Below are 18,638 nucleotides of genomic sequence, written 5' to 3' on the forward strand. Positions count from 1 at the left end.
CCCTTGACTATGCTATTTTTCTTATATTTGACTGTTCCAAAAGCCATATTTATATCATTGCTGAATGCTTACCTTATCTTTAGTTATTGGTTGAGTTGTTGATTTGTTGCTGCCAGTAGTTTTAGATCATCCATGTATAGCAAATGTGTGATTTTGTGTGGGTATGTCTCAGTAATATTGTATCCATAATTTGTATTATTTAGCATGTTGTATAGTGGGTTCATAGCAAGGCAGAACAAGAAAGGACTTAATGAGTCTCCTTTGTATATTCCGCGCTGAATCTGTATTGGCTGTGATGTGATGTTATTTGAATTTGTTTGGATATTACGTGTGGTTTTCCAATTTTTCATTACTATGTTTAGCAACTGTATCAATTTAGGATCTAATTTGTATATTTCCAATATTTGTAGTAACCATGAGTGGGGGTACACTATCAAAAGCTTTTCGGTATTCAATGTATGCATAGTGAAGCAACCTTTGTTTAGTTTTAGCTTGATATGTTACCTCTGCATCTATTATCATTTGCTCTTTACATCCTCGTGCTCCACTACAACAGCCTTTTTGTTATTCATTTATAATTTTGTTCTGTGTTGTATGTGTCATTAATTTCTGTGTAATGACTGAAGTTAATATTTTCTATATTGTTGGTAGGCATATTATGGGGTGATATTTAGCTGGGTTTGCTGTGTCTGCTTGATCTTTAGGTTTCATATAATTTATTCCATGTGTAAGTGTATCAGGGAATCTGTATCGATCTGCAATGTAACTGTTAAATAATTTAGTTAGATGTGAATGTGTTGAGGTTAAATTATTTAGCCAGAAATTTGCTATTTTATCTTGTCCAATTGTGAGTAGAATTAATTGCTTGGGTGACTTCATGTTGCAAAATTATCACTTCAGGCATTTGTGGTATAATCTTGTATATGCCTGTTTCTGCTTGAATCCACCATGCATGCCTGTTACACTGTACCAGGTTTGACCACATGTTGGTCCAGAAGTGTTCCATGTCTGTTATGTTTGGTGGATTGTCTATTTCAATGTGTGTGTTATCTATTGTCTGATAAAATTTCTTTTGGTTTGTGTTGAATGTTTGGTTTTGTTTCCTTCTATTTCCACATTTTTGTATCTTCTAAGTCGTTTGGCCAATGCTTGTAATTTCTGCTTCTTTTCATCTAATTGCTCTATCGCTTCTTGTTGTGAGATTTTACCTAACCTTTTTCATTTTTTTCTGACATTTGATGTCTTATAAATTGTGTTAGCTGTCCAATGTCTTTGATCAGTTTTTCTATTCTGATCTGTAGCCTGTGTGGCCATGCTGGGTTGTGCATTTCTTCTGTGTTTTGGTTGGTTCTGATCTCTGCCTAGTGTGTATATTTAGTGTAGTGAGTGCTCCTATATAAACCAGTAGTTTTAACTCTTCCATAGTTGTGTTTTCATTTATTTTTTTGTGTATGATTGTGTTGATAGTTTTTATTGTTGTTTCGACTTGTGGGTTATTTGGCGGTCTATGCAAGAATTGTCTAATGTCTGTATTTGTGTCTTTGTATTCTATATATGTCAGCTGAAATTTTTCTTCTATATCTAACATGTGTGTCTCTTTGTGTTCTATTTGTACTTGTTCTGGTGGCAGTCTTAAGATTTTGTTTTCCTCTGATAGTTTAATTGATACATGTTGTTCTTTGTTTGTTTGCTCTGGGACCGGTGAGGGAAGGGAGAGACCGGCGAGGGAAGGGAGAGACCGGCGAGGGAAGGGAGAGACCGGGGCTGCGCAAGAAAGACGTTAAAGGAGCAAATGAAGTAACAGACAAGAACAGAGAAGAAAGTTGAAGATACTAACAGTGGATGAAGTGTCTCATACTTACGGCCATCCTCAGCAAAATACAGGTGATACAGACACATGTATACTTTGATCTTCTCTCTTGTACACTGGGCAAATCTGGAGAGTGGGTGGTGTGTCTTTCAGTTCATTTATCACACACAGGTTTTATGACAGAGGGGCTTTCATCATGAACTCTGTGTTCACAGTCACTATGGGGTCTGCTGTACAGTGGAATGACATTCTCAAAATGCAACCGTGGAAAGAAGCACATAGGGGGAGGGATGAATGGCTAACGTTACATCTATAGCACGAAACCTTAACCCCTCTGGGAGGGTATCCCCTTCAAAAGCTAGAATGAAGGCACCAGTATCGGATGGTTGTCTTTCTGGCCCTTCCTAACACATCAAACAAAAAGAATGCCACAAAAATCCAAATTAACCTCAAGTTCCTCATCAGTTTGCAGGATGAGATCCCTATGAAAAATCACTCTCTGCACCATATTAAGAGATTGGTAAGGGTAATAGACACTGGAACATTGCCAAGGTGATCAAAGGTGCAAGCAGCTGCAGAATAGGTGGCAGAAGACTTTATCAACAAATTTATGCTCAATGTATTCCACAAAAAACAATGCATTTCTCACAAAGCATGTGTCCCATATCTGTCGTCCCACAGATGAGGTAATGGAGTAAGAGTTTCTTATAATGGACTTAAGATAAAATTTCGGTCGCCAGTGTAGACCAAGTTGCAAAAGTTGTGGGGCCAGGAAGGAGTGTGGTGCAAAAAATAATGAGAAAGAAAGTGGAAATGAATAGGATACATAGGAAGGAGTTGACTAATTAAAATGAGATTGTGAAGGGCTGTGCGCAAAAGGGATGAAAACACTTAGCTGTTGAAATTTATGAGCACCCGGGAAAAAGGCCAGGAAACACTGCGGGGTTCATTAAATGCCACGAAACCTTACTTGTTTTGCTACTGGTGGGACTCACCTGTGCTTGGCCAGTCTCACAGGTGCTATCCTCTACTCTCACTCACCTGAGCAATAGGAGGTGGGACTTGCTCCTCAACAGGGCCTGATTGACAAGAAAAGAAATTGCATGTTAATATAAGAACTACTTTATCTGCAAAGGTAACACAAACAGGTGATTAAGTAAGAATGTTACAATATGACAAGATACATAAAAGAATTATTTCAATCTTTTAGAGTGCCTACTGATCATTGAACAACTGAGCATCTGATCTACTCAATTATGTACAGCAGTGAACATTACTAACCCATTTACAGAAAGCCAGAACTTTACTCCAGTTGGAGGCTGCTAACTGAAGACTGACAGGGACAAACTAAATTTTTACTGTCAACATTTCACATAATGTAACAGGATTATCTCACTGTGGCAAGTGGGACAGTTAGGAACTGTGTCTGTGACTGTTTATGCAGCTTCATTCACTGGAGGCATATGCAAACATTATATTCATTATGTATTTGACAATGAGAGCACTTAATGACTTGCAGGGAACTTCACCCCCAATTTCAAATTATCATGAATTTTTTCTCAGGGATACCCCAAATCACAAACTCTACATCAACTATAACTTCGGATTGCCATGACTATGTTAATAAGAATGTAGCCTTCAATATTGGCATCACCAGTGCAAAATACACATTAGGTGCCTTCAGCAGTGCTTCTCAGTTGTTACAGAGAGAGTGCTGAAATGGAGATTCAAGGAATAGTTCTCATAGTAGCAAATATCTTTCAGTGGATCAGGGCATTCTCTATCTTACCTTCACTAGAAATCTGTTTCATTAGCTGCATTTTGTTACACACAATCTGTGCTGCAATGAAGCTCTATTCCACTTGGCTACTCAGGAACATCTCTCTTTTTGTGCTGTTTTCATTACTTCTTTGTCTCTGGAAAATTATACCTCTGCCTTGTGTTCCATTTCATAGCCTTGATCACTGTGTCATTCCACCTCACCATCCTCCTTCAATAATCATGCGGCCCGATTCCTATATTATTCTTCCAGGTCTATGCCTCCTATATGCCACTGCCATTGCCATTGCCTCCATGAGGGTGACAGTGGATATATTTTTTGCTGCTGCATAGAAAACTTTTCCTCTGAGCACAACAACAACATTGGAATCTGGGATATCACCAGTGCAACTTTGCAGTGTTCACCTAACACTTCAAAGAATGATTCTCATTAGTGACAACCTTAGTGCATATATGAAGTACTTTTATGTTGCTTGCACTAGGAAGCTGCTTCACTTGCACAACATTATCATGTGCCTTATGTGTCACAACAAAGTTCTAACGTTATGGCTATCTGAGCAATATTTCTCTCCTTGTGCATATGACCACGAGTATGGGTGGTAGATAGCAGTTCCGTGCTGGACTCCCAGTACAGAGGTGAGGCATGAATACAAACAGATTGGTCTGGGAACAGACTGTAGCAAATATCTAAATGGGAAATATTTTGCCAACAAAGGGACAGAGAAACTGTACATACATTATCTTTGGATACTTATTATCAGTCATTCTCTCCACGTGTGTGAAAACATTTCTTCTATGGAGACGTGGAAAGGTCAGAATGGGTGAGGAAACTGACTACGCAAGGTTGAGGCCGGGAGTGTTATGGGAACAAAGGATATACTGCAGGCAGGATTCCCACGTGTGCAGTTCAGAAGGATCCATAATGGCACAGGCTGTCAAGCAATCATTGAAGTGAATGATGTGATGTTGGCAGCTTGCTCTGCAACAGGGTGGTCCACTTGTTTACTGCCCGCAGTTTGTAAGTGGCCTTTCCTGCAGACAGACAGCTTGTTGCTTGTCAGTCCCATGCAGATAGCAGCACAGTGGGTGCAGTTTAGCTTGTGAATCACATGACTGGTTTCACAGGAAACCTTGCCTTTGGTGGGTACGTGATATTTGTGACCTGACGGGAGTAGGTGACAGTGGAAGGATGTATGGGACAGGTCTTGCATTTAGTTCTGTTACAGGGATATGAGCCATGATGTAATGGGTTGGGAGCAGGGTGTGTGTTAAGATGGCCAATTATATTTTCTGAGTTTGGTGGACAGAGCAATACCACTGTGGGAAGGGTGGGAAGGATGGTAGGCATGGCATTTCAAATTTCAGAACACAATGACGGGTATTCAAAACTTTGGTGGAGAATGTAATTCAGTTGTTCCAGTTGTGGTTGGTACATAGTTATGAGGGGAATGCTCCTCTGTGGCCAGACAGAGATACTTGTGGGGAGACTGCAAATATAAGGCACAGGAGATTTGTTACAGTACACTTTATTGAGACCACCAGTACATTTCGAGGAGGAATGTTCATCACTGTAGATGTGACAACTGTTGGTGGATAGGCTGTATGGAAGGAAATTCTAGGTACTGAATGGTTGGCAGTTGTCAAAATGGAGGCATCACTTGTGTTTAGTATGTTGGATATGGACAGAAGCAGTGATGTAGCCATCTTTGAAGGATGTCAATTTCTATGAAGGTTGAATGTTGCCTTAAGAAACTCCAGGTGAAGCAAAGGGGCAGAAGCTGCCTTTACTCTTGATCCAGATCACAAATATGTCTTCAGTAAATCTGAACAAGAGGAGGGGTTTAGGATTCTTAGTGTTTAAAAAGGATTTTCAAACCATTACCTCATCACTCATATCAATGTTACAGTCCTAGATGTAAGACCTGTCCATTCACCACCACCACCACCACCACCACCACCACCACCACCACCTACTGCTCCTGTGCTGTCACAATCACGACCTATCCCATCAAAATCAGGGCTACCTGTGTAACCAGTCATGTGATATATAAAACTTTGATGCACCCATTGTACAGTACTGTATTAGGGCATGACAATGAATGAGCTGTCTGTCCACAGAAATGGCCAGCTATGAACAGGGCAAGAAACAATTTTATACCCTGTTCCTGGGCAGGCTGCGCAACAAAACATCCTTCAGTTCAATGATTGCTTCACACCCTGAGCCATACAGATCATACCCACTAACACCAGCTTTTCTGAAATGTGAAGGTGGGAAGCTTCCCTGCATGGAAGTGCAGTGGGTGAGAGGACTGGAGATGGGTCTGTAGAATGCAGTACACATGTTGTGGTGCTACCAACAAGTCAGGCGCCATATACCCTGTAGCATGTTGTCATTTGGTAGTCAAATAGCCTCTTGGCAGGTGATGGTGAACTGTGGCACTCAGATGTGTCAGGGTATTTCACACATCAGACAGGTGGCAAAATACTGCTTTGGGAAAGAAGAAGGATTACAAGGACAGTAGTCTTCATTTCAAGAGATGATGATAACGTTTCAAATCACTGGCCGTGAATGTGGTTAACTTGTTCCAGTCCCCAATAACTTTGTTAATTTTCCTCTTTAAGAAGCTCAACTATGCTGAGCAATAATTGTATACCTAAAAATATTTCTCTCAAGATGATGATTTTAGTATGAGCCATGACTATGGAATAAGGGGACTGTGATCTAAACATTACTTCTTGTAGTAGTGTACCAATTAGTAATATGAGCTTACCTTTACAATGACTTACTTTTTAAATGTCAATTTCCTACTTAAATATTTGTCTTCTTCCTCTTTGATCACGTTTTCCTCACAATCTACCACAGTACACATTTGAAACACAACTGCACATTTGTGACCAATCACTTGTAGTTACAAAGGCACTGCCAATTTTCAGTATGAATTATGTACTAGGTAATTAATATCCAGTGTCAGGTTCTAGCATAAAATTCTGAACAACTGTTTCACTGATATGCTTTAGTACACAAACAATGAAGAATAAATGTCCAAGAAAATTATGAAAAAATGTGCCACACAAGATAACATTAAAGTGATTACTTTAACATGTAATTAAGCTACTGAAGAAAGTGAAAATCTCACCTGCTACTACCTCCTCTGCTTGCACCTCTCGTGGCTCCTGCAAGAAGAAAAAAAAACTGAATAACTTTACGTCAACTTATTTTAGTGTAAATCAAACACCTTAAATGTGCCAGTGGTATGTCATCTCACTGCACATGCCCATCTAATTGTTAATGAGTTGGCAAATTAAATATTGATAGTGATTAGGAATCAGGTGCAGTGACAAGTATATGGATATGAAATTCTATTAATGTGAGACTGATAAAGCTGCATAATGATCCAAGTTAAGAATCACAAAATATTTGAGTTTTAATTGAGCTTAACGGTCTGAATTCCAGCTGCTACATACAGCCATTGTCACAGAGTAGGACAAGGTGCCCTCAAAACGCAAGTCAACAGGGTGGGAAAGGAAACCATAGTTGCTAGATGTTTGAAGGCAGGTGTAAGGATACTGCCAGTGACCAAAATAGAAGTACAGCATAGTTTGCTGGATCAAACACCCCTCACAATGACCTGGTGTAGTAGTCAAAATGATAGTGGAAGGGGAAATGTATAACAGACCATTATAAAATCACATATCATAGAGATAGTGATAGGGGCCATCATGACTACATCTGCTGCTATTCGGACAGGAATTTGTGAGTGGATCTTGGTCCCAGAGAGCCATTTGAGTTTCACACACACAAGATGGAGTGAAATTGTTAAAAGAACTATTACATTATATAAAGCCAGCTTTTTGCTATCCTGAAGAGTGCGACGACACAGAGTGTGCAACTGTTTATAATGAATGCATTTTACCATCATAGAATGATGGTTAAAAACATGGAGACACATCTCTGCATGTGAGATGAGTCCCTACATGGCTCAGTCAGTTGAGTGACTGTGACATGGCACAGTAAAGATGAAGTGCAAGAATGGAACATTGTGTCGCAGTAATGATTACATTTGTAAGATATTCTACCTGGGCATCACAACTGGGGAAATAATGTTTCTCGAAGGGTGCCAGGGACCATTGAATTTCTTGTCATCCTTAGAAAGCTGCCTTGTGGGTGTACACAAAGGTGGCGTAGGACTCAGAAAATGGATGTTGTTGTTGTTGTCGTCGTATTCAGTCCTAAGACTGGTTTCATGCAGCTCTCCATCCTATTCTATCCTGTGCAATCTTTTTCATCTCCCAGTACTTACTGCAACCTACATCCTTCTGAATTTGCTTCGTGTATTCATCTCTTGGTCTCCCTCTATTATTTTTACCCTCAACACTGCCTTCCAATACTAAATTGGTGATCCCTTGATGCCTCAGAACATGCCTACCAACCGATCCCATCTTCTAGTCAAGTTGTGCCACAATCTCCTCTTCTCCCCAGTTCTATTCAATACCTCTTAATTAGTTATGTGATCTACCCATCTAATCTTCAGCATCCTTCTTAGCACCACAATTGGAAAGATTCTATTCTCTTGTCTGAACTATTTATCACCCACGTTACACTTCATTACATGGCTAAACTCCATACAAATACTTTCAGAAACAACTTCCTGACACCTCAATCTACACTCTATGTTAGCAAATTTCTCTTGTTCAGAAACACTTTACTTGCCATTGCCAGTATACATTTTATATCCTCTCTACTTCGACCATCATCAGTTATTTTGCGCCCTAAATAGCAAAACTCCTTTACTACCTTAAGTATTTCATTTCCTAATCTAACTCACTCAACGTCACCTGACTTAATTTGTCTACATTCCATTATCCTCGTTTTGCTTTTGTTGATGGTCATCTTATATCCTTCTTTCAACACACTGTCCATTCCGTTCAACTAGTTTTCCTAGTCCTTTGCTGTCTCTGAACAAACTACAATGTCATCAACAAACCTCAAAGTTTTCATTTCTTCTCCATCGATTTTAATACCGACTCCAAACCTTTCTTTTGTTTTCTTTACTGCTTGCTCAAAATACAGGTTGAGTAACATTGCAGAGAGGCTAACATCCCTGACCCTGTCTCACTCCCTTCCCAATCACTGCTTCCCTTTCACGTCCCATAACTATCGTAACTGCCATATGTTTTCTGTACAAACTGTAAATAGCCTTTTACTCGCTGTATTTTACCCCTGCCACCTTTAGAATTTGAAAGAGAGTATTCCAGTCAACATTGTCAAAAGCTTCATCTGAGTCTACAAATGCTAGAAACATAGATTTGGCTTTCCTTAATCTAGCTTCTAAGGTAAGCCATAGGAGCAGTATTACCTCATGTGTTCCAATATTTGTACGGAATCGAAACTGATCTTCCCTGAGGTCTGTTTCTACCAGATTTTCCATTTGTCTGTAAAGAATTCGCATTAGTATTTTCCAGCATGATTTATTTAACTGATAGTTCAGTAATTTTTCACATCTGTCATCACCTGTTTTCTTTGTGATTGGAATAATTGAATTATTCTTGCTGTCTGATGATAGCAAATGACAAATGGTCACTTAATTTCTTACCATAGATACTTGGACTACTTCAAGCAATGTTCATGTGCTGATGGCATTACAACTAAATTAATCTTTGCAAGACATAACTATATCTCAGCTATTTGTAGAAAATGTTGACCAGTCTGTGAGAACAGAATTTAAATTACATCAGAGTTCAAAAGCTTTCTGACATTAGGAGAGAGGTAGGTTTTTCTGTAAAATAAATGCAAATCTGAAATCAAGAAGGATACAGACCTACATGACACAGCGCATATGGGAAAAAACAGCAGACCACCTGCAACACCAAGCACTTTGTGCATTTGAGATTGATCTAGTCCCTGCTAGTGCTGCATTTGTCATGTCCCACTTGCCTCATGCTTTGCAGAAGTGCAGAAATTTCAGGCAAGCCACATGTAGTGAACACAAACCTATTCTGATGCCCAACAAATTGTTTGCATAATTGCTTAAAGCATGTTTGTAGGGCTTCTAGTTGCACATCTGTATGCTGTCACGCTTGTCAAAAATCACACCACACAGAAATAAAACACACAAAATGGAAAAAGGTACGGGACTGTCCTAGTGACACAAAATACAAACACAATGGTATACATCCATCAACTGCATTGTGTTATTGCTCACCTAAATCATCCCTGGCAAACAAGTATTGCTTACAACAATGATAATATGGTTAAAAGATAGCAGTGGCACATGAAAAACTTATGCTCTCTCAGTTTCTGACTTGCAGACACGATTTATATCTCAACCATGTGCACAGTGCCTCTGAATTCACAAATGGCAAAGTAGAGCACACATTCAAGGAACAGATGGAATCAAACCAGAAACAAAACAGTGCATCTTCGTTCATATTGACTCCTGTATAAAAGTTTTCATTTTACCTTCTGTCTGTTTAATGTTGCTGAAGATAACTGACATCTCATCTCAATCACATTGTGTTGGATTTGATGAGTATAAAACTTTTTGATCCAGAATTTTGGTCACCTTGCAAGATCAACATGGTGTTGGGAGCAGAAGTTTGTCTGTACATTCAGAAGGCAAGGACTCTCCATAGGAACTGATGATCATGTGCTTCAAAAGACAGAACTGTGTTGGGTTATGTATGTCAAATCAGTATCAATTGGTAGAACAAAAAATTTTGTCAAGGTAGCCATTTGTGTTATGCTCTGCGAAGACTTACACTGACTTTCTTGAAGAAACTGAGGGACAGAAGGACCAAATCAAGTCTGAGCAACAGTATCTCTAATCTTGGAGGCACTGTATTCCACTGGCATCTTTAACTACTTAGGTTACTGATATTGATTAGATTGCAAGTTGCAAGCTAATATCTTTGATCAAAGCACACGTGCAATTGTGCATGTGTGTCCGTTTGGTGGGGCCTGGAGAACAGTTGGCTGGAGTGCATATGGCTGGCAATTTGTTACTTTTGAAGGACTCCCACTATCCAGTGCAGGACCCAAGATGCCACTGAAGGTCGAGTCAGTGAGAGAAAAATGGACCAGATCACATGAGGACCAACAGCGTTGACATGCGAGAAGACATGCGGACATTGCACACAACCTGCTTGGCAAGTTACTGGCTTATTCTACAAGCTTAAATTTTATCGCTCCTTGATGATCACAAGTGGGGGTAGGATGCAATATTACCCTGGATGGAATCCTGCATAGGCACTGCTCCTTCACAGCTGAGTCGAGTTTTGAGTTGTTTTGTTATATTTGAGTAAGGTCATGTCTGTGTTATCTAGAATTGCATCTGTAATAATAATGCACCTATGAGTGATTCAGTGCATGATCATCAGTCAATGTTATTAATTGCAATTTGTGTTCTGGGTCATGCATCATGCAAGTGTAAAAGTATTCCGTGTTTTAAGTCTCATGATGGGAATCTACTCCAACACAATCTGTGTCGGAGGCAAAGCATCCTTGGTACATGTGTACACTTGAGCTAATGTATCAGAACGTGCTTAAATTTTTGCTTCTGAATAATACAAATTTTAAGGAGTGTTAATTTGTATCTCTAGTCAGTTGTGCCAAGCATTCACATTTTCTACTTCCTGGCCCTTATTGTGTGAAGCTTTATTTGTGCAGACCACTGTTCCCATTGATGTGTGTCAGTGGGAAATGACATGTTGCTATTCCCTGAGCACAGAGCAGAGGTATGTTTGCATTTGGCCATGGCAGCACTTCCGTCATCACGTGGCACCCAGATTGACTGGCAGTATGCTGCCCCCTACCAGTCACACTGTGGGGCCTCGAAGGAAGTGAAGTTGCTCATTTGACGTGTGCCATGGTGGAGTTTCACCTCTGGGCAGAAACCAGTAATCTGCTCTTATTTTATTGATTTATTGAAATCAGGAGATTAAGGCATATTTCCTAAGCCTGAGGTTCCTCCTCATTATGCCTTTAATTACTTGCTTAAACCTTGCATTCTTAGTCCTAATTCTCAACACGTTTAGTTTAAACCCTGTTAGCTATCAGTATAAACTGTCAATTGTTACCTCAGTGAATAGTCATTAATTAACTTCACTTGGGGAATTTGGCTGTTTGTTCCTTGTTGACTGTGGTAGCTCTCTGCTTTAGTTCTCAGCTTACTCTGAATTTTGGACGAATGTATATTTATTAAAGGCAATTTTTCATGTTTGTTTGCAATGTACAGGTTACTGCTTAAGCGTTATTCTTTCTTTTTGTTGTGTGTTAAACATTGCTAAGGGGCCATCCAACAGCAACAATCAGTAATGTGACTTGCAAATCTTCCTGTGTTTGTATGAATGTTATTCAGTTGTGTAACAGTTACAAAAGCAGCAAGTTATTAGCACATATAATGTCTGTCATTGTAAATCATTTAACTCATAATATTTTTGTTTAACCTACCCAACTGCTGCGACGTTTCCTTATTTTGTGACCTGTGTACTTCAAATTTCATGCCCTGTTTGCAATGGTACAATTGACAAAATATGGCTTCTAATTAATTAAGCCTGTTCAAGTTTCAATTGTGAATATCGTGACTTTAAGTAGGTTATTAATTTGTAATAATAATAATAATAATAATAATAATGTTGCTAAGTAAAAAAGTGTATTACATAAAGTAACAAGTTACACAATATGCGAGTCCACATTCCATTTCTTTTCCTTAAAGCTGTTCCAACCCTAGTTGTGAGGTATCAATGTCTTAACGATGTAAGAAGAGCAGCAATGTGACTCACCCATCCTGGAACACACAACTGAAGATTCAACAGACAGATTCATTGTTCATCTTCCATTTCAGGAAGAGCTGAGTTTGTTATTCAATTCTTTCCACAATACAGCAAGATTACTCTCTTAAACTGAACAGAAACTTGCAAGACATTCAAAGTTTGTGGAAAGCTACACAGAGTTTATAAGGAAGCATAAAGATTTAAGACATATGGTAATAGTAGTTATGACAGACGCCATTTAATATTGCATGCCGATGAATATTGTGGAGGAGTGATAGATTTGCAACACTTCAGGAATACCAACGAAAGACAATCACATAAAAAATGACTTGTGCCCCCTTCCTTGCAGCACTGTGTCTGTTACAATTAGCTCACGAAGAGAGTGAGCAGAGTGAGGCAGCAAACATTCTCACTAATCACTTCAGTATGGACCACTGTGCCTCAGTTTGTGATACAATAAGGGCTGAAATTGAGCTCCAACAAGATCTCATGATGATATTGATCAGAAGTGGATCTTCACTATGGAAATGGTACAACAACAGTGCCAAACTATTCAAAAATATCCCCTCAGTGGAGCAAGAAACACAACTACTTTTACTGCTTGGTAATGATGAGGATATTAGAGCACCTGGTTTATTCTAGCATCCAGCTAATGATCATTTTAAAATTGTAAACAATCTCAAACCAGCACCTAATATCTACAGCTTCACAAAACACACATTACTGTGCAACACGTCAAATATCTTGGGTCCTTTTTGATGAATTAGTTCAACTGTGATCACACTTAAAACATTTTTGCAATGTCTATGGCAGTGTAAGTTAATGTGGAATGAGCTCTTGCCCTCGGACTTGCATTCCTTGTGGCAGACACTATACAGTCAAATTCATATGACAGACAGCATGCACGTTGATCGTATAGTCATTGCAAGAGGGACACCTACCAGCATACAGAAGTCAGTACAAGATTTGGAAGACTATCCAAAGATTTATCATTTGATTCTATTTCATGTATCAGAGACCTATCTTAATATTACTAGAAGCAAATCCCAAAAAGCAAAAGCAGCTACACACTTACTTTTACTTCACTCAGCACAATCTGTGATACATGAGCTACCAAACATGAAGTTTGTTTTATTGAATTACTAAGCTACATGTGTTAAAATCTTCACACCCAGAGACAAGATGACATCTCTATGAAAAGCACGAGATATCTATTAAATAGCCACAAAAATATCCAAAGAAGATTTTTTGAAGTTTGTCTCGCTATGATAATAGCAAGAAGAGTGACTCTGCTATCAGTGTAGGAAGGTACTTCTTGTGTAGTTGCAATAACTAAATATTTTAGACACATTAGTTATCGTATCTACTGCTGTGTAATCTAAAACTTGGGTAAAGTTACATATTTTACAATGTCTATAGGACCGATGAACAATGGCTGCAGCAATAAAGTCATATTTTAGTTCAAACAGTTGATTTAAACTTTTATTGACTTCAGGAATTTTTTTCTCTTGTGGATGAACTCTGTTGCAAATTTATGAAGAAATTCTACAGAGTGGGAAAACGATAGTTGCACTATTAGGCTTCACCGTACCTACTGATTTTTGGTTTATTCCTTGCTACCCCATTCTTGTTCAGTGATGTGCCTAGCCCATAGATCTGTAAGCATACTGGCAACTGTCATTGTATCAGGAGAAAAACATGAAGGTGAGCTGTCATTAGCCAGTATGAAAGTATTGTTTGAGAAAGTTTTTCGATTCTTCAATATACAATTTTATTGTGACAATTTATTTGAGATAACATTTTGGTAACCAGTGTAAACGGAGTTCCATATGTTGTAGGGGCCAGAAAGGAGTGGAGTGCAAAAAAACAATGTGAATGAAGTGGAGATGAATAGGATACATAGAAAGGAGCTGATTAATTAAAATGAGGTTGTGAAGGGCAGCACACACAAGAGATGAAAACCCTTGGCTGATGAAATTAGTGAGCACCCTAGGAGGAGGCCAGGAAACTGTGTGGTGTTCATTACATGCCACAAAACCAAACTTGTTTCGCTACTGGTGAAACTCACCCATGCTCTGCCAGTCTCGCAGGTGCTACCATCTAGTATCACTCACCTGAGCTACAGGAGGTGGGCCTTGCTCCTCGACAGGGCCTGATTGAGAGAAAAGAAATTGCGTGTTAATATAAAAACTACTTTATCTGCAAAGGTAAAACAAACAGGTTATTCACTAACAATGTTACAATATGACATGATAAAGAAAAGAATTATTTCAATCTTTTAATGTTCCTACTGATCAGTGAATAACTGAGCATCTGATCCACTCAATTATGTACAACAATGAACATCACTAAACGATTCCAAGAAAGCCAAAACTTTATTCCATTTGGTGGGTGCTATCTGAAGACTGCGCAAGGGCAAATAAATGTTTAGTCAACATTTCACATAATTAAGGACCAAATTTTACAATCCTGTAGTAATGTGCTTATTGAAACATACCACTTTATTTAAACGGATTAACTTACTGTGGCAAGTGTAACAGGTAGGAACAGTGTGTATGACTGTATATGCAGCCTCACTCATTGCAGGCATTGCCAACATTATATTCATCAAGAAGTTGACAATAAGAGCACTTAGTGACTTGCAGGAAACTTCACCCCCAATTTCAAATTATCATGAATTTTTCTCAAGGATACACCACACAAAGTAATAGCAAACATTTTGATCACTTACCACATTTTTGATGTTTGTGCAGTCAAACTGCCACATCAAACAAATGTAATGCAACCCTTCTTTCTTTATTTACAGATGGGTACATACAGCCACAAGAAGGCATGGAAGATGATGTGGGGTACTTCTCAGGTGCTTTCTTCATAGGGGTGAGGTGGGAAGAGCTTTGATGGGTATGGCAACAGGATGGAGCAGGAGACATAACAGGAATTAGGTGGACATGGGCGGTGTACCATCTGGATGGTTCCTTACAATTCTGTCTTGTGAAATTCAGCAGAGGGCTCTCTGTTGCTGGCATGTTAAGAGGCGTGAAACGAACTCAGTATAGCTCATCTTGCCCATGACAGACACTGCATAGTTTCTGTGCAGAGGCCCATAACACTGGACAATTTTCCAGTACTCCTGCAATGCACAGCCTTCATAGATCACTACACAAGAGCTTACCAACCAACCCAGGTCACAAACTCTACATCAACTATAACTTCAGACTGCCATGACTATACTAATAAGAATGCAGCCCTCAATATTGACATCGCCAGTGTAACCTACACTTTAGGTGCCTACAACAGTGCTTCTCAGTTTTTACAGAGTGCTAAAATGGAGAGTCAAGGAATAGTTCTCATAGTAGCAAATATCTTTCAGTGGATCAGGGCATTCTCTACCTTACCCTCACTAGAAACCTGTTTCATGCTGATACACACAAAATGTGTTGCAATGAAGCTCTATTCCCCTTCCGTACTAAGGAACATCTCTCTTCTTGTGCTATTTACATTACTTCTTTGTTTCTGGAAACTTATTACCAGGGTCTTGTGTTCCCGTGGGTAGCCATCTCTGTGTCATTCCACCTCACTATCCTCCTTCAATGATGATGTTGCCTGATTCTGGCATTATTCTTCCAGTTCTGTGCCCCCAGGATGGCACTCCATGAGGATGTCGGTTGTCACATTTTTGGTGATGTTACAGACAAATTTTCCTCTGAGCACAACAACAACATTGGAATCTAGGACACCACTAGTGCAACTTGCAGTGCTCACCTAACACCTTGAAGATTGATTCCCATATTAGTGATAACCTCAGATCAAATCAGAACTATTTTTGTGTTGCTTGCACTGGGAAGCTGCTTTACTTGCGCAACATTATCATGTGCCTTCTTTTTTGCAACGAAGTTACAACGGTATGGGTACCTGAGCAAACTAGTTGGGACATGGGACCATGAGTGTGGGTGGCACATGGCAGTTCCCTGCTGGATTCCCTGTAGAGAGTTGAAGCAGGAATACAAATAGATTGGCTTAGGAACAGACTGTAGGGAAAATCTTAATGGTAAATATTTTATAAACAAAGGAAGAGTGATACTGTACATACATTATCATTGGATACTTATTATCAGCCATTCTCTCCACATATGTGAAAATATTTCTCCTATTGAGACAGGAAAGGGTCTGAATGGGTGAGAAACTGACAAATCAAGGTGAAAGTGGGAACCCTCCTTGCATCATATTCTATGTTTCTGTGACCCTCCTGGACTCCAACTTAATTAGTGATGTTTCTCATTCATCCATATCTTCCTATTTCAGCACTGCAGCACTGCTCAGCACTCATTCTGCCATTGCACGGAGTCTTCAATATTCTCCTTAACTGCTACCACACCCCCACTCCCCACCACACAACACATACTCACACACACCCAGGTTACCATCATGCTACTGCAGGGCAGCATAGGAGTAGCGACTACCAGCTTGAATGAGTTTTGTGGAAGTTAAGGATGAGTTAAGAGCAAATAACATATGTTCAAATTAAGAAAGCTGGTATGGGCGTGCAGTGGGTGAGAGGACTGGAGATGACCTCGAGAATGCTGTACACATGTTGTGGTGCTACCAACATATCAGAGACCTCATACTCTGTAGCATGCTGTCATCCGGTAGTCAATTAGCCTCTTTGCAGGTGATGGGTAACTGTGGCACTCAGATGTGTCAGGCTATTTCACACATCAGACAGGTAGCAAAATACTGCTTTGGGAAAGGAGGGGGATTACAAGGACAGTAGTCTTCATATCAAGACATGATGATGAGGTTTCAAATCACTGGCCGTGTATGTGATTAACTTGTTCCAGTCCCCAATAACTTTGTCAACTTTCCTCTTTAAGAAGCTCAACTATGCTGAGCAATAATTTTATACTTAAAAATAATTTTTCTCAAGGTGATGATTTTAGTATGAGCCATGACTACAGAATAAAGGGACTGTGATCTAAACATTACTACTTGTAGTAGTGTGCCAATTAGTAATGTGAGCTTACCTTTACAATGACTTATTTTTTAAATGTCAATTTCCTACTTAAATAATTGTCTTCTTCCTCTTTGATCATGTTTTCATCACAATCGACCACAGTACACATTTGAAACACAACTGCACATTTGTGACCAATCACTTGTAGTTACAAAAGCACTGCCAATTTTCAATATGAATTATGTACTAGGTAATTAATATCCAGTGTCAGGTTCTAGCATAAAATTTTGAACAACTGTTTCACTGATATGCTTTAGTACACAATCAATGAAGAATTAATGTCAAAGAAAATTATGAAAAAATGTGCCACACAAGATAACATTAAAGTGATTACTTTAACATGTAATTAAGCTACTGAAGAAAGTGAAAATCTCACCTGCTACTACCTCCTCTGCTTGCACCTCTTGTGGCTCCTGCAAAAAGAAAAAAAAAACTGAATAACTTTACATCAACTTAATTTAAGTGTAAATCAAACACCTTAAATGTGCCAGTGGTATGTCATCTTACTGCACATGCCCATCTAATTGTTAATGAGTTGGCAAATTAAATATTGATAGTGATTAGGAATCAGGTGCAGTGACAAGTATATGGATATGAAATTCTATTAATGTGAGACTGATAAAGCTGCATAATGATCCAAGTTAAGAATCACAAAATATTTGAGTTTCAATTGAGTTTTACGGTCTGAATTCCTTAGAACATTCAGCTGCCACATACAGCCACTGTCACAGAGTAGGCCAAAAGTGCCCACAAAACGCAGGTCAGCAGGGTGGGAATGCACACAATAGCTGCTGGATGGTTGAAGGCTGGTGTAAGGATACTGCCAGTGACCAAAATAGAAGTACAGCATAGTTTGCTGGATCGAGCACCCCTCAACAATGATCTGGTGTAGTAGCCCAAGGGATAATGGAAGGGGAAATGAATAACAGACCACTATAAAATCACAGATCAGAGAGATAGTGATAGGGTCCATCATGACTACGTCTGCTGCTATTGGGCCAGGAATTTATGAATGTATCTTGGTCCCAGAGAGCCATCTGAAATTGGGCAACACAACAGAGGAGGAAGTACAACTGTTAATAGAACTAGTAAATTAAATGCAGCCATTTTTTGCTATCCTGATGGGTGTGACAACACTGTGTGTGCAACTGTTTATAACAAATGTAGTTTGCCATCATAGAATGATGGTTAGAAAACATGGAGAGCACATCTCTGCACGTGAGTTGAGTCACAATATTGCTCCGTCAGACGAGTGACATGGCACGG

The 18,638-nt window shown here is 39.3% G+C and overlaps 1 long non-coding RNA gene across 1 annotated transcript in view; it reads right to left on the bottom strand.

Moving 5' to 3' along the window:
- LOC126336132 (uncharacterized) overlaps nucleotides 1–2,892 on the bottom strand; it is a 50,267-nt gene extending 47,375 nt beyond the window's left edge. Inside the window, exon 1 of the long non-coding RNA XR_007564902.1 lies at nucleotides 2,852–2,892. This is a non-coding gene — a long non-coding RNA (uncharacterized LOC126336132). The remainder of the gene's footprint in view (nucleotides 1–2,851) is intronic.
- Nucleotides 2,893–18,638: the final 15,746 nt, after the last annotated feature.

The sequence above is a fragment of the Schistocerca gregaria genome, chromosome 2, assembly GCF_023897955.1.
Source record: "Schistocerca gregaria isolate iqSchGreg1 chromosome 2, iqSchGreg1.2, whole genome shotgun sequence".
NCBI classification, from domain to species: Eukaryota; Metazoa; Arthropoda; class Insecta; order Orthoptera; family Acrididae; genus Schistocerca; species Schistocerca gregaria.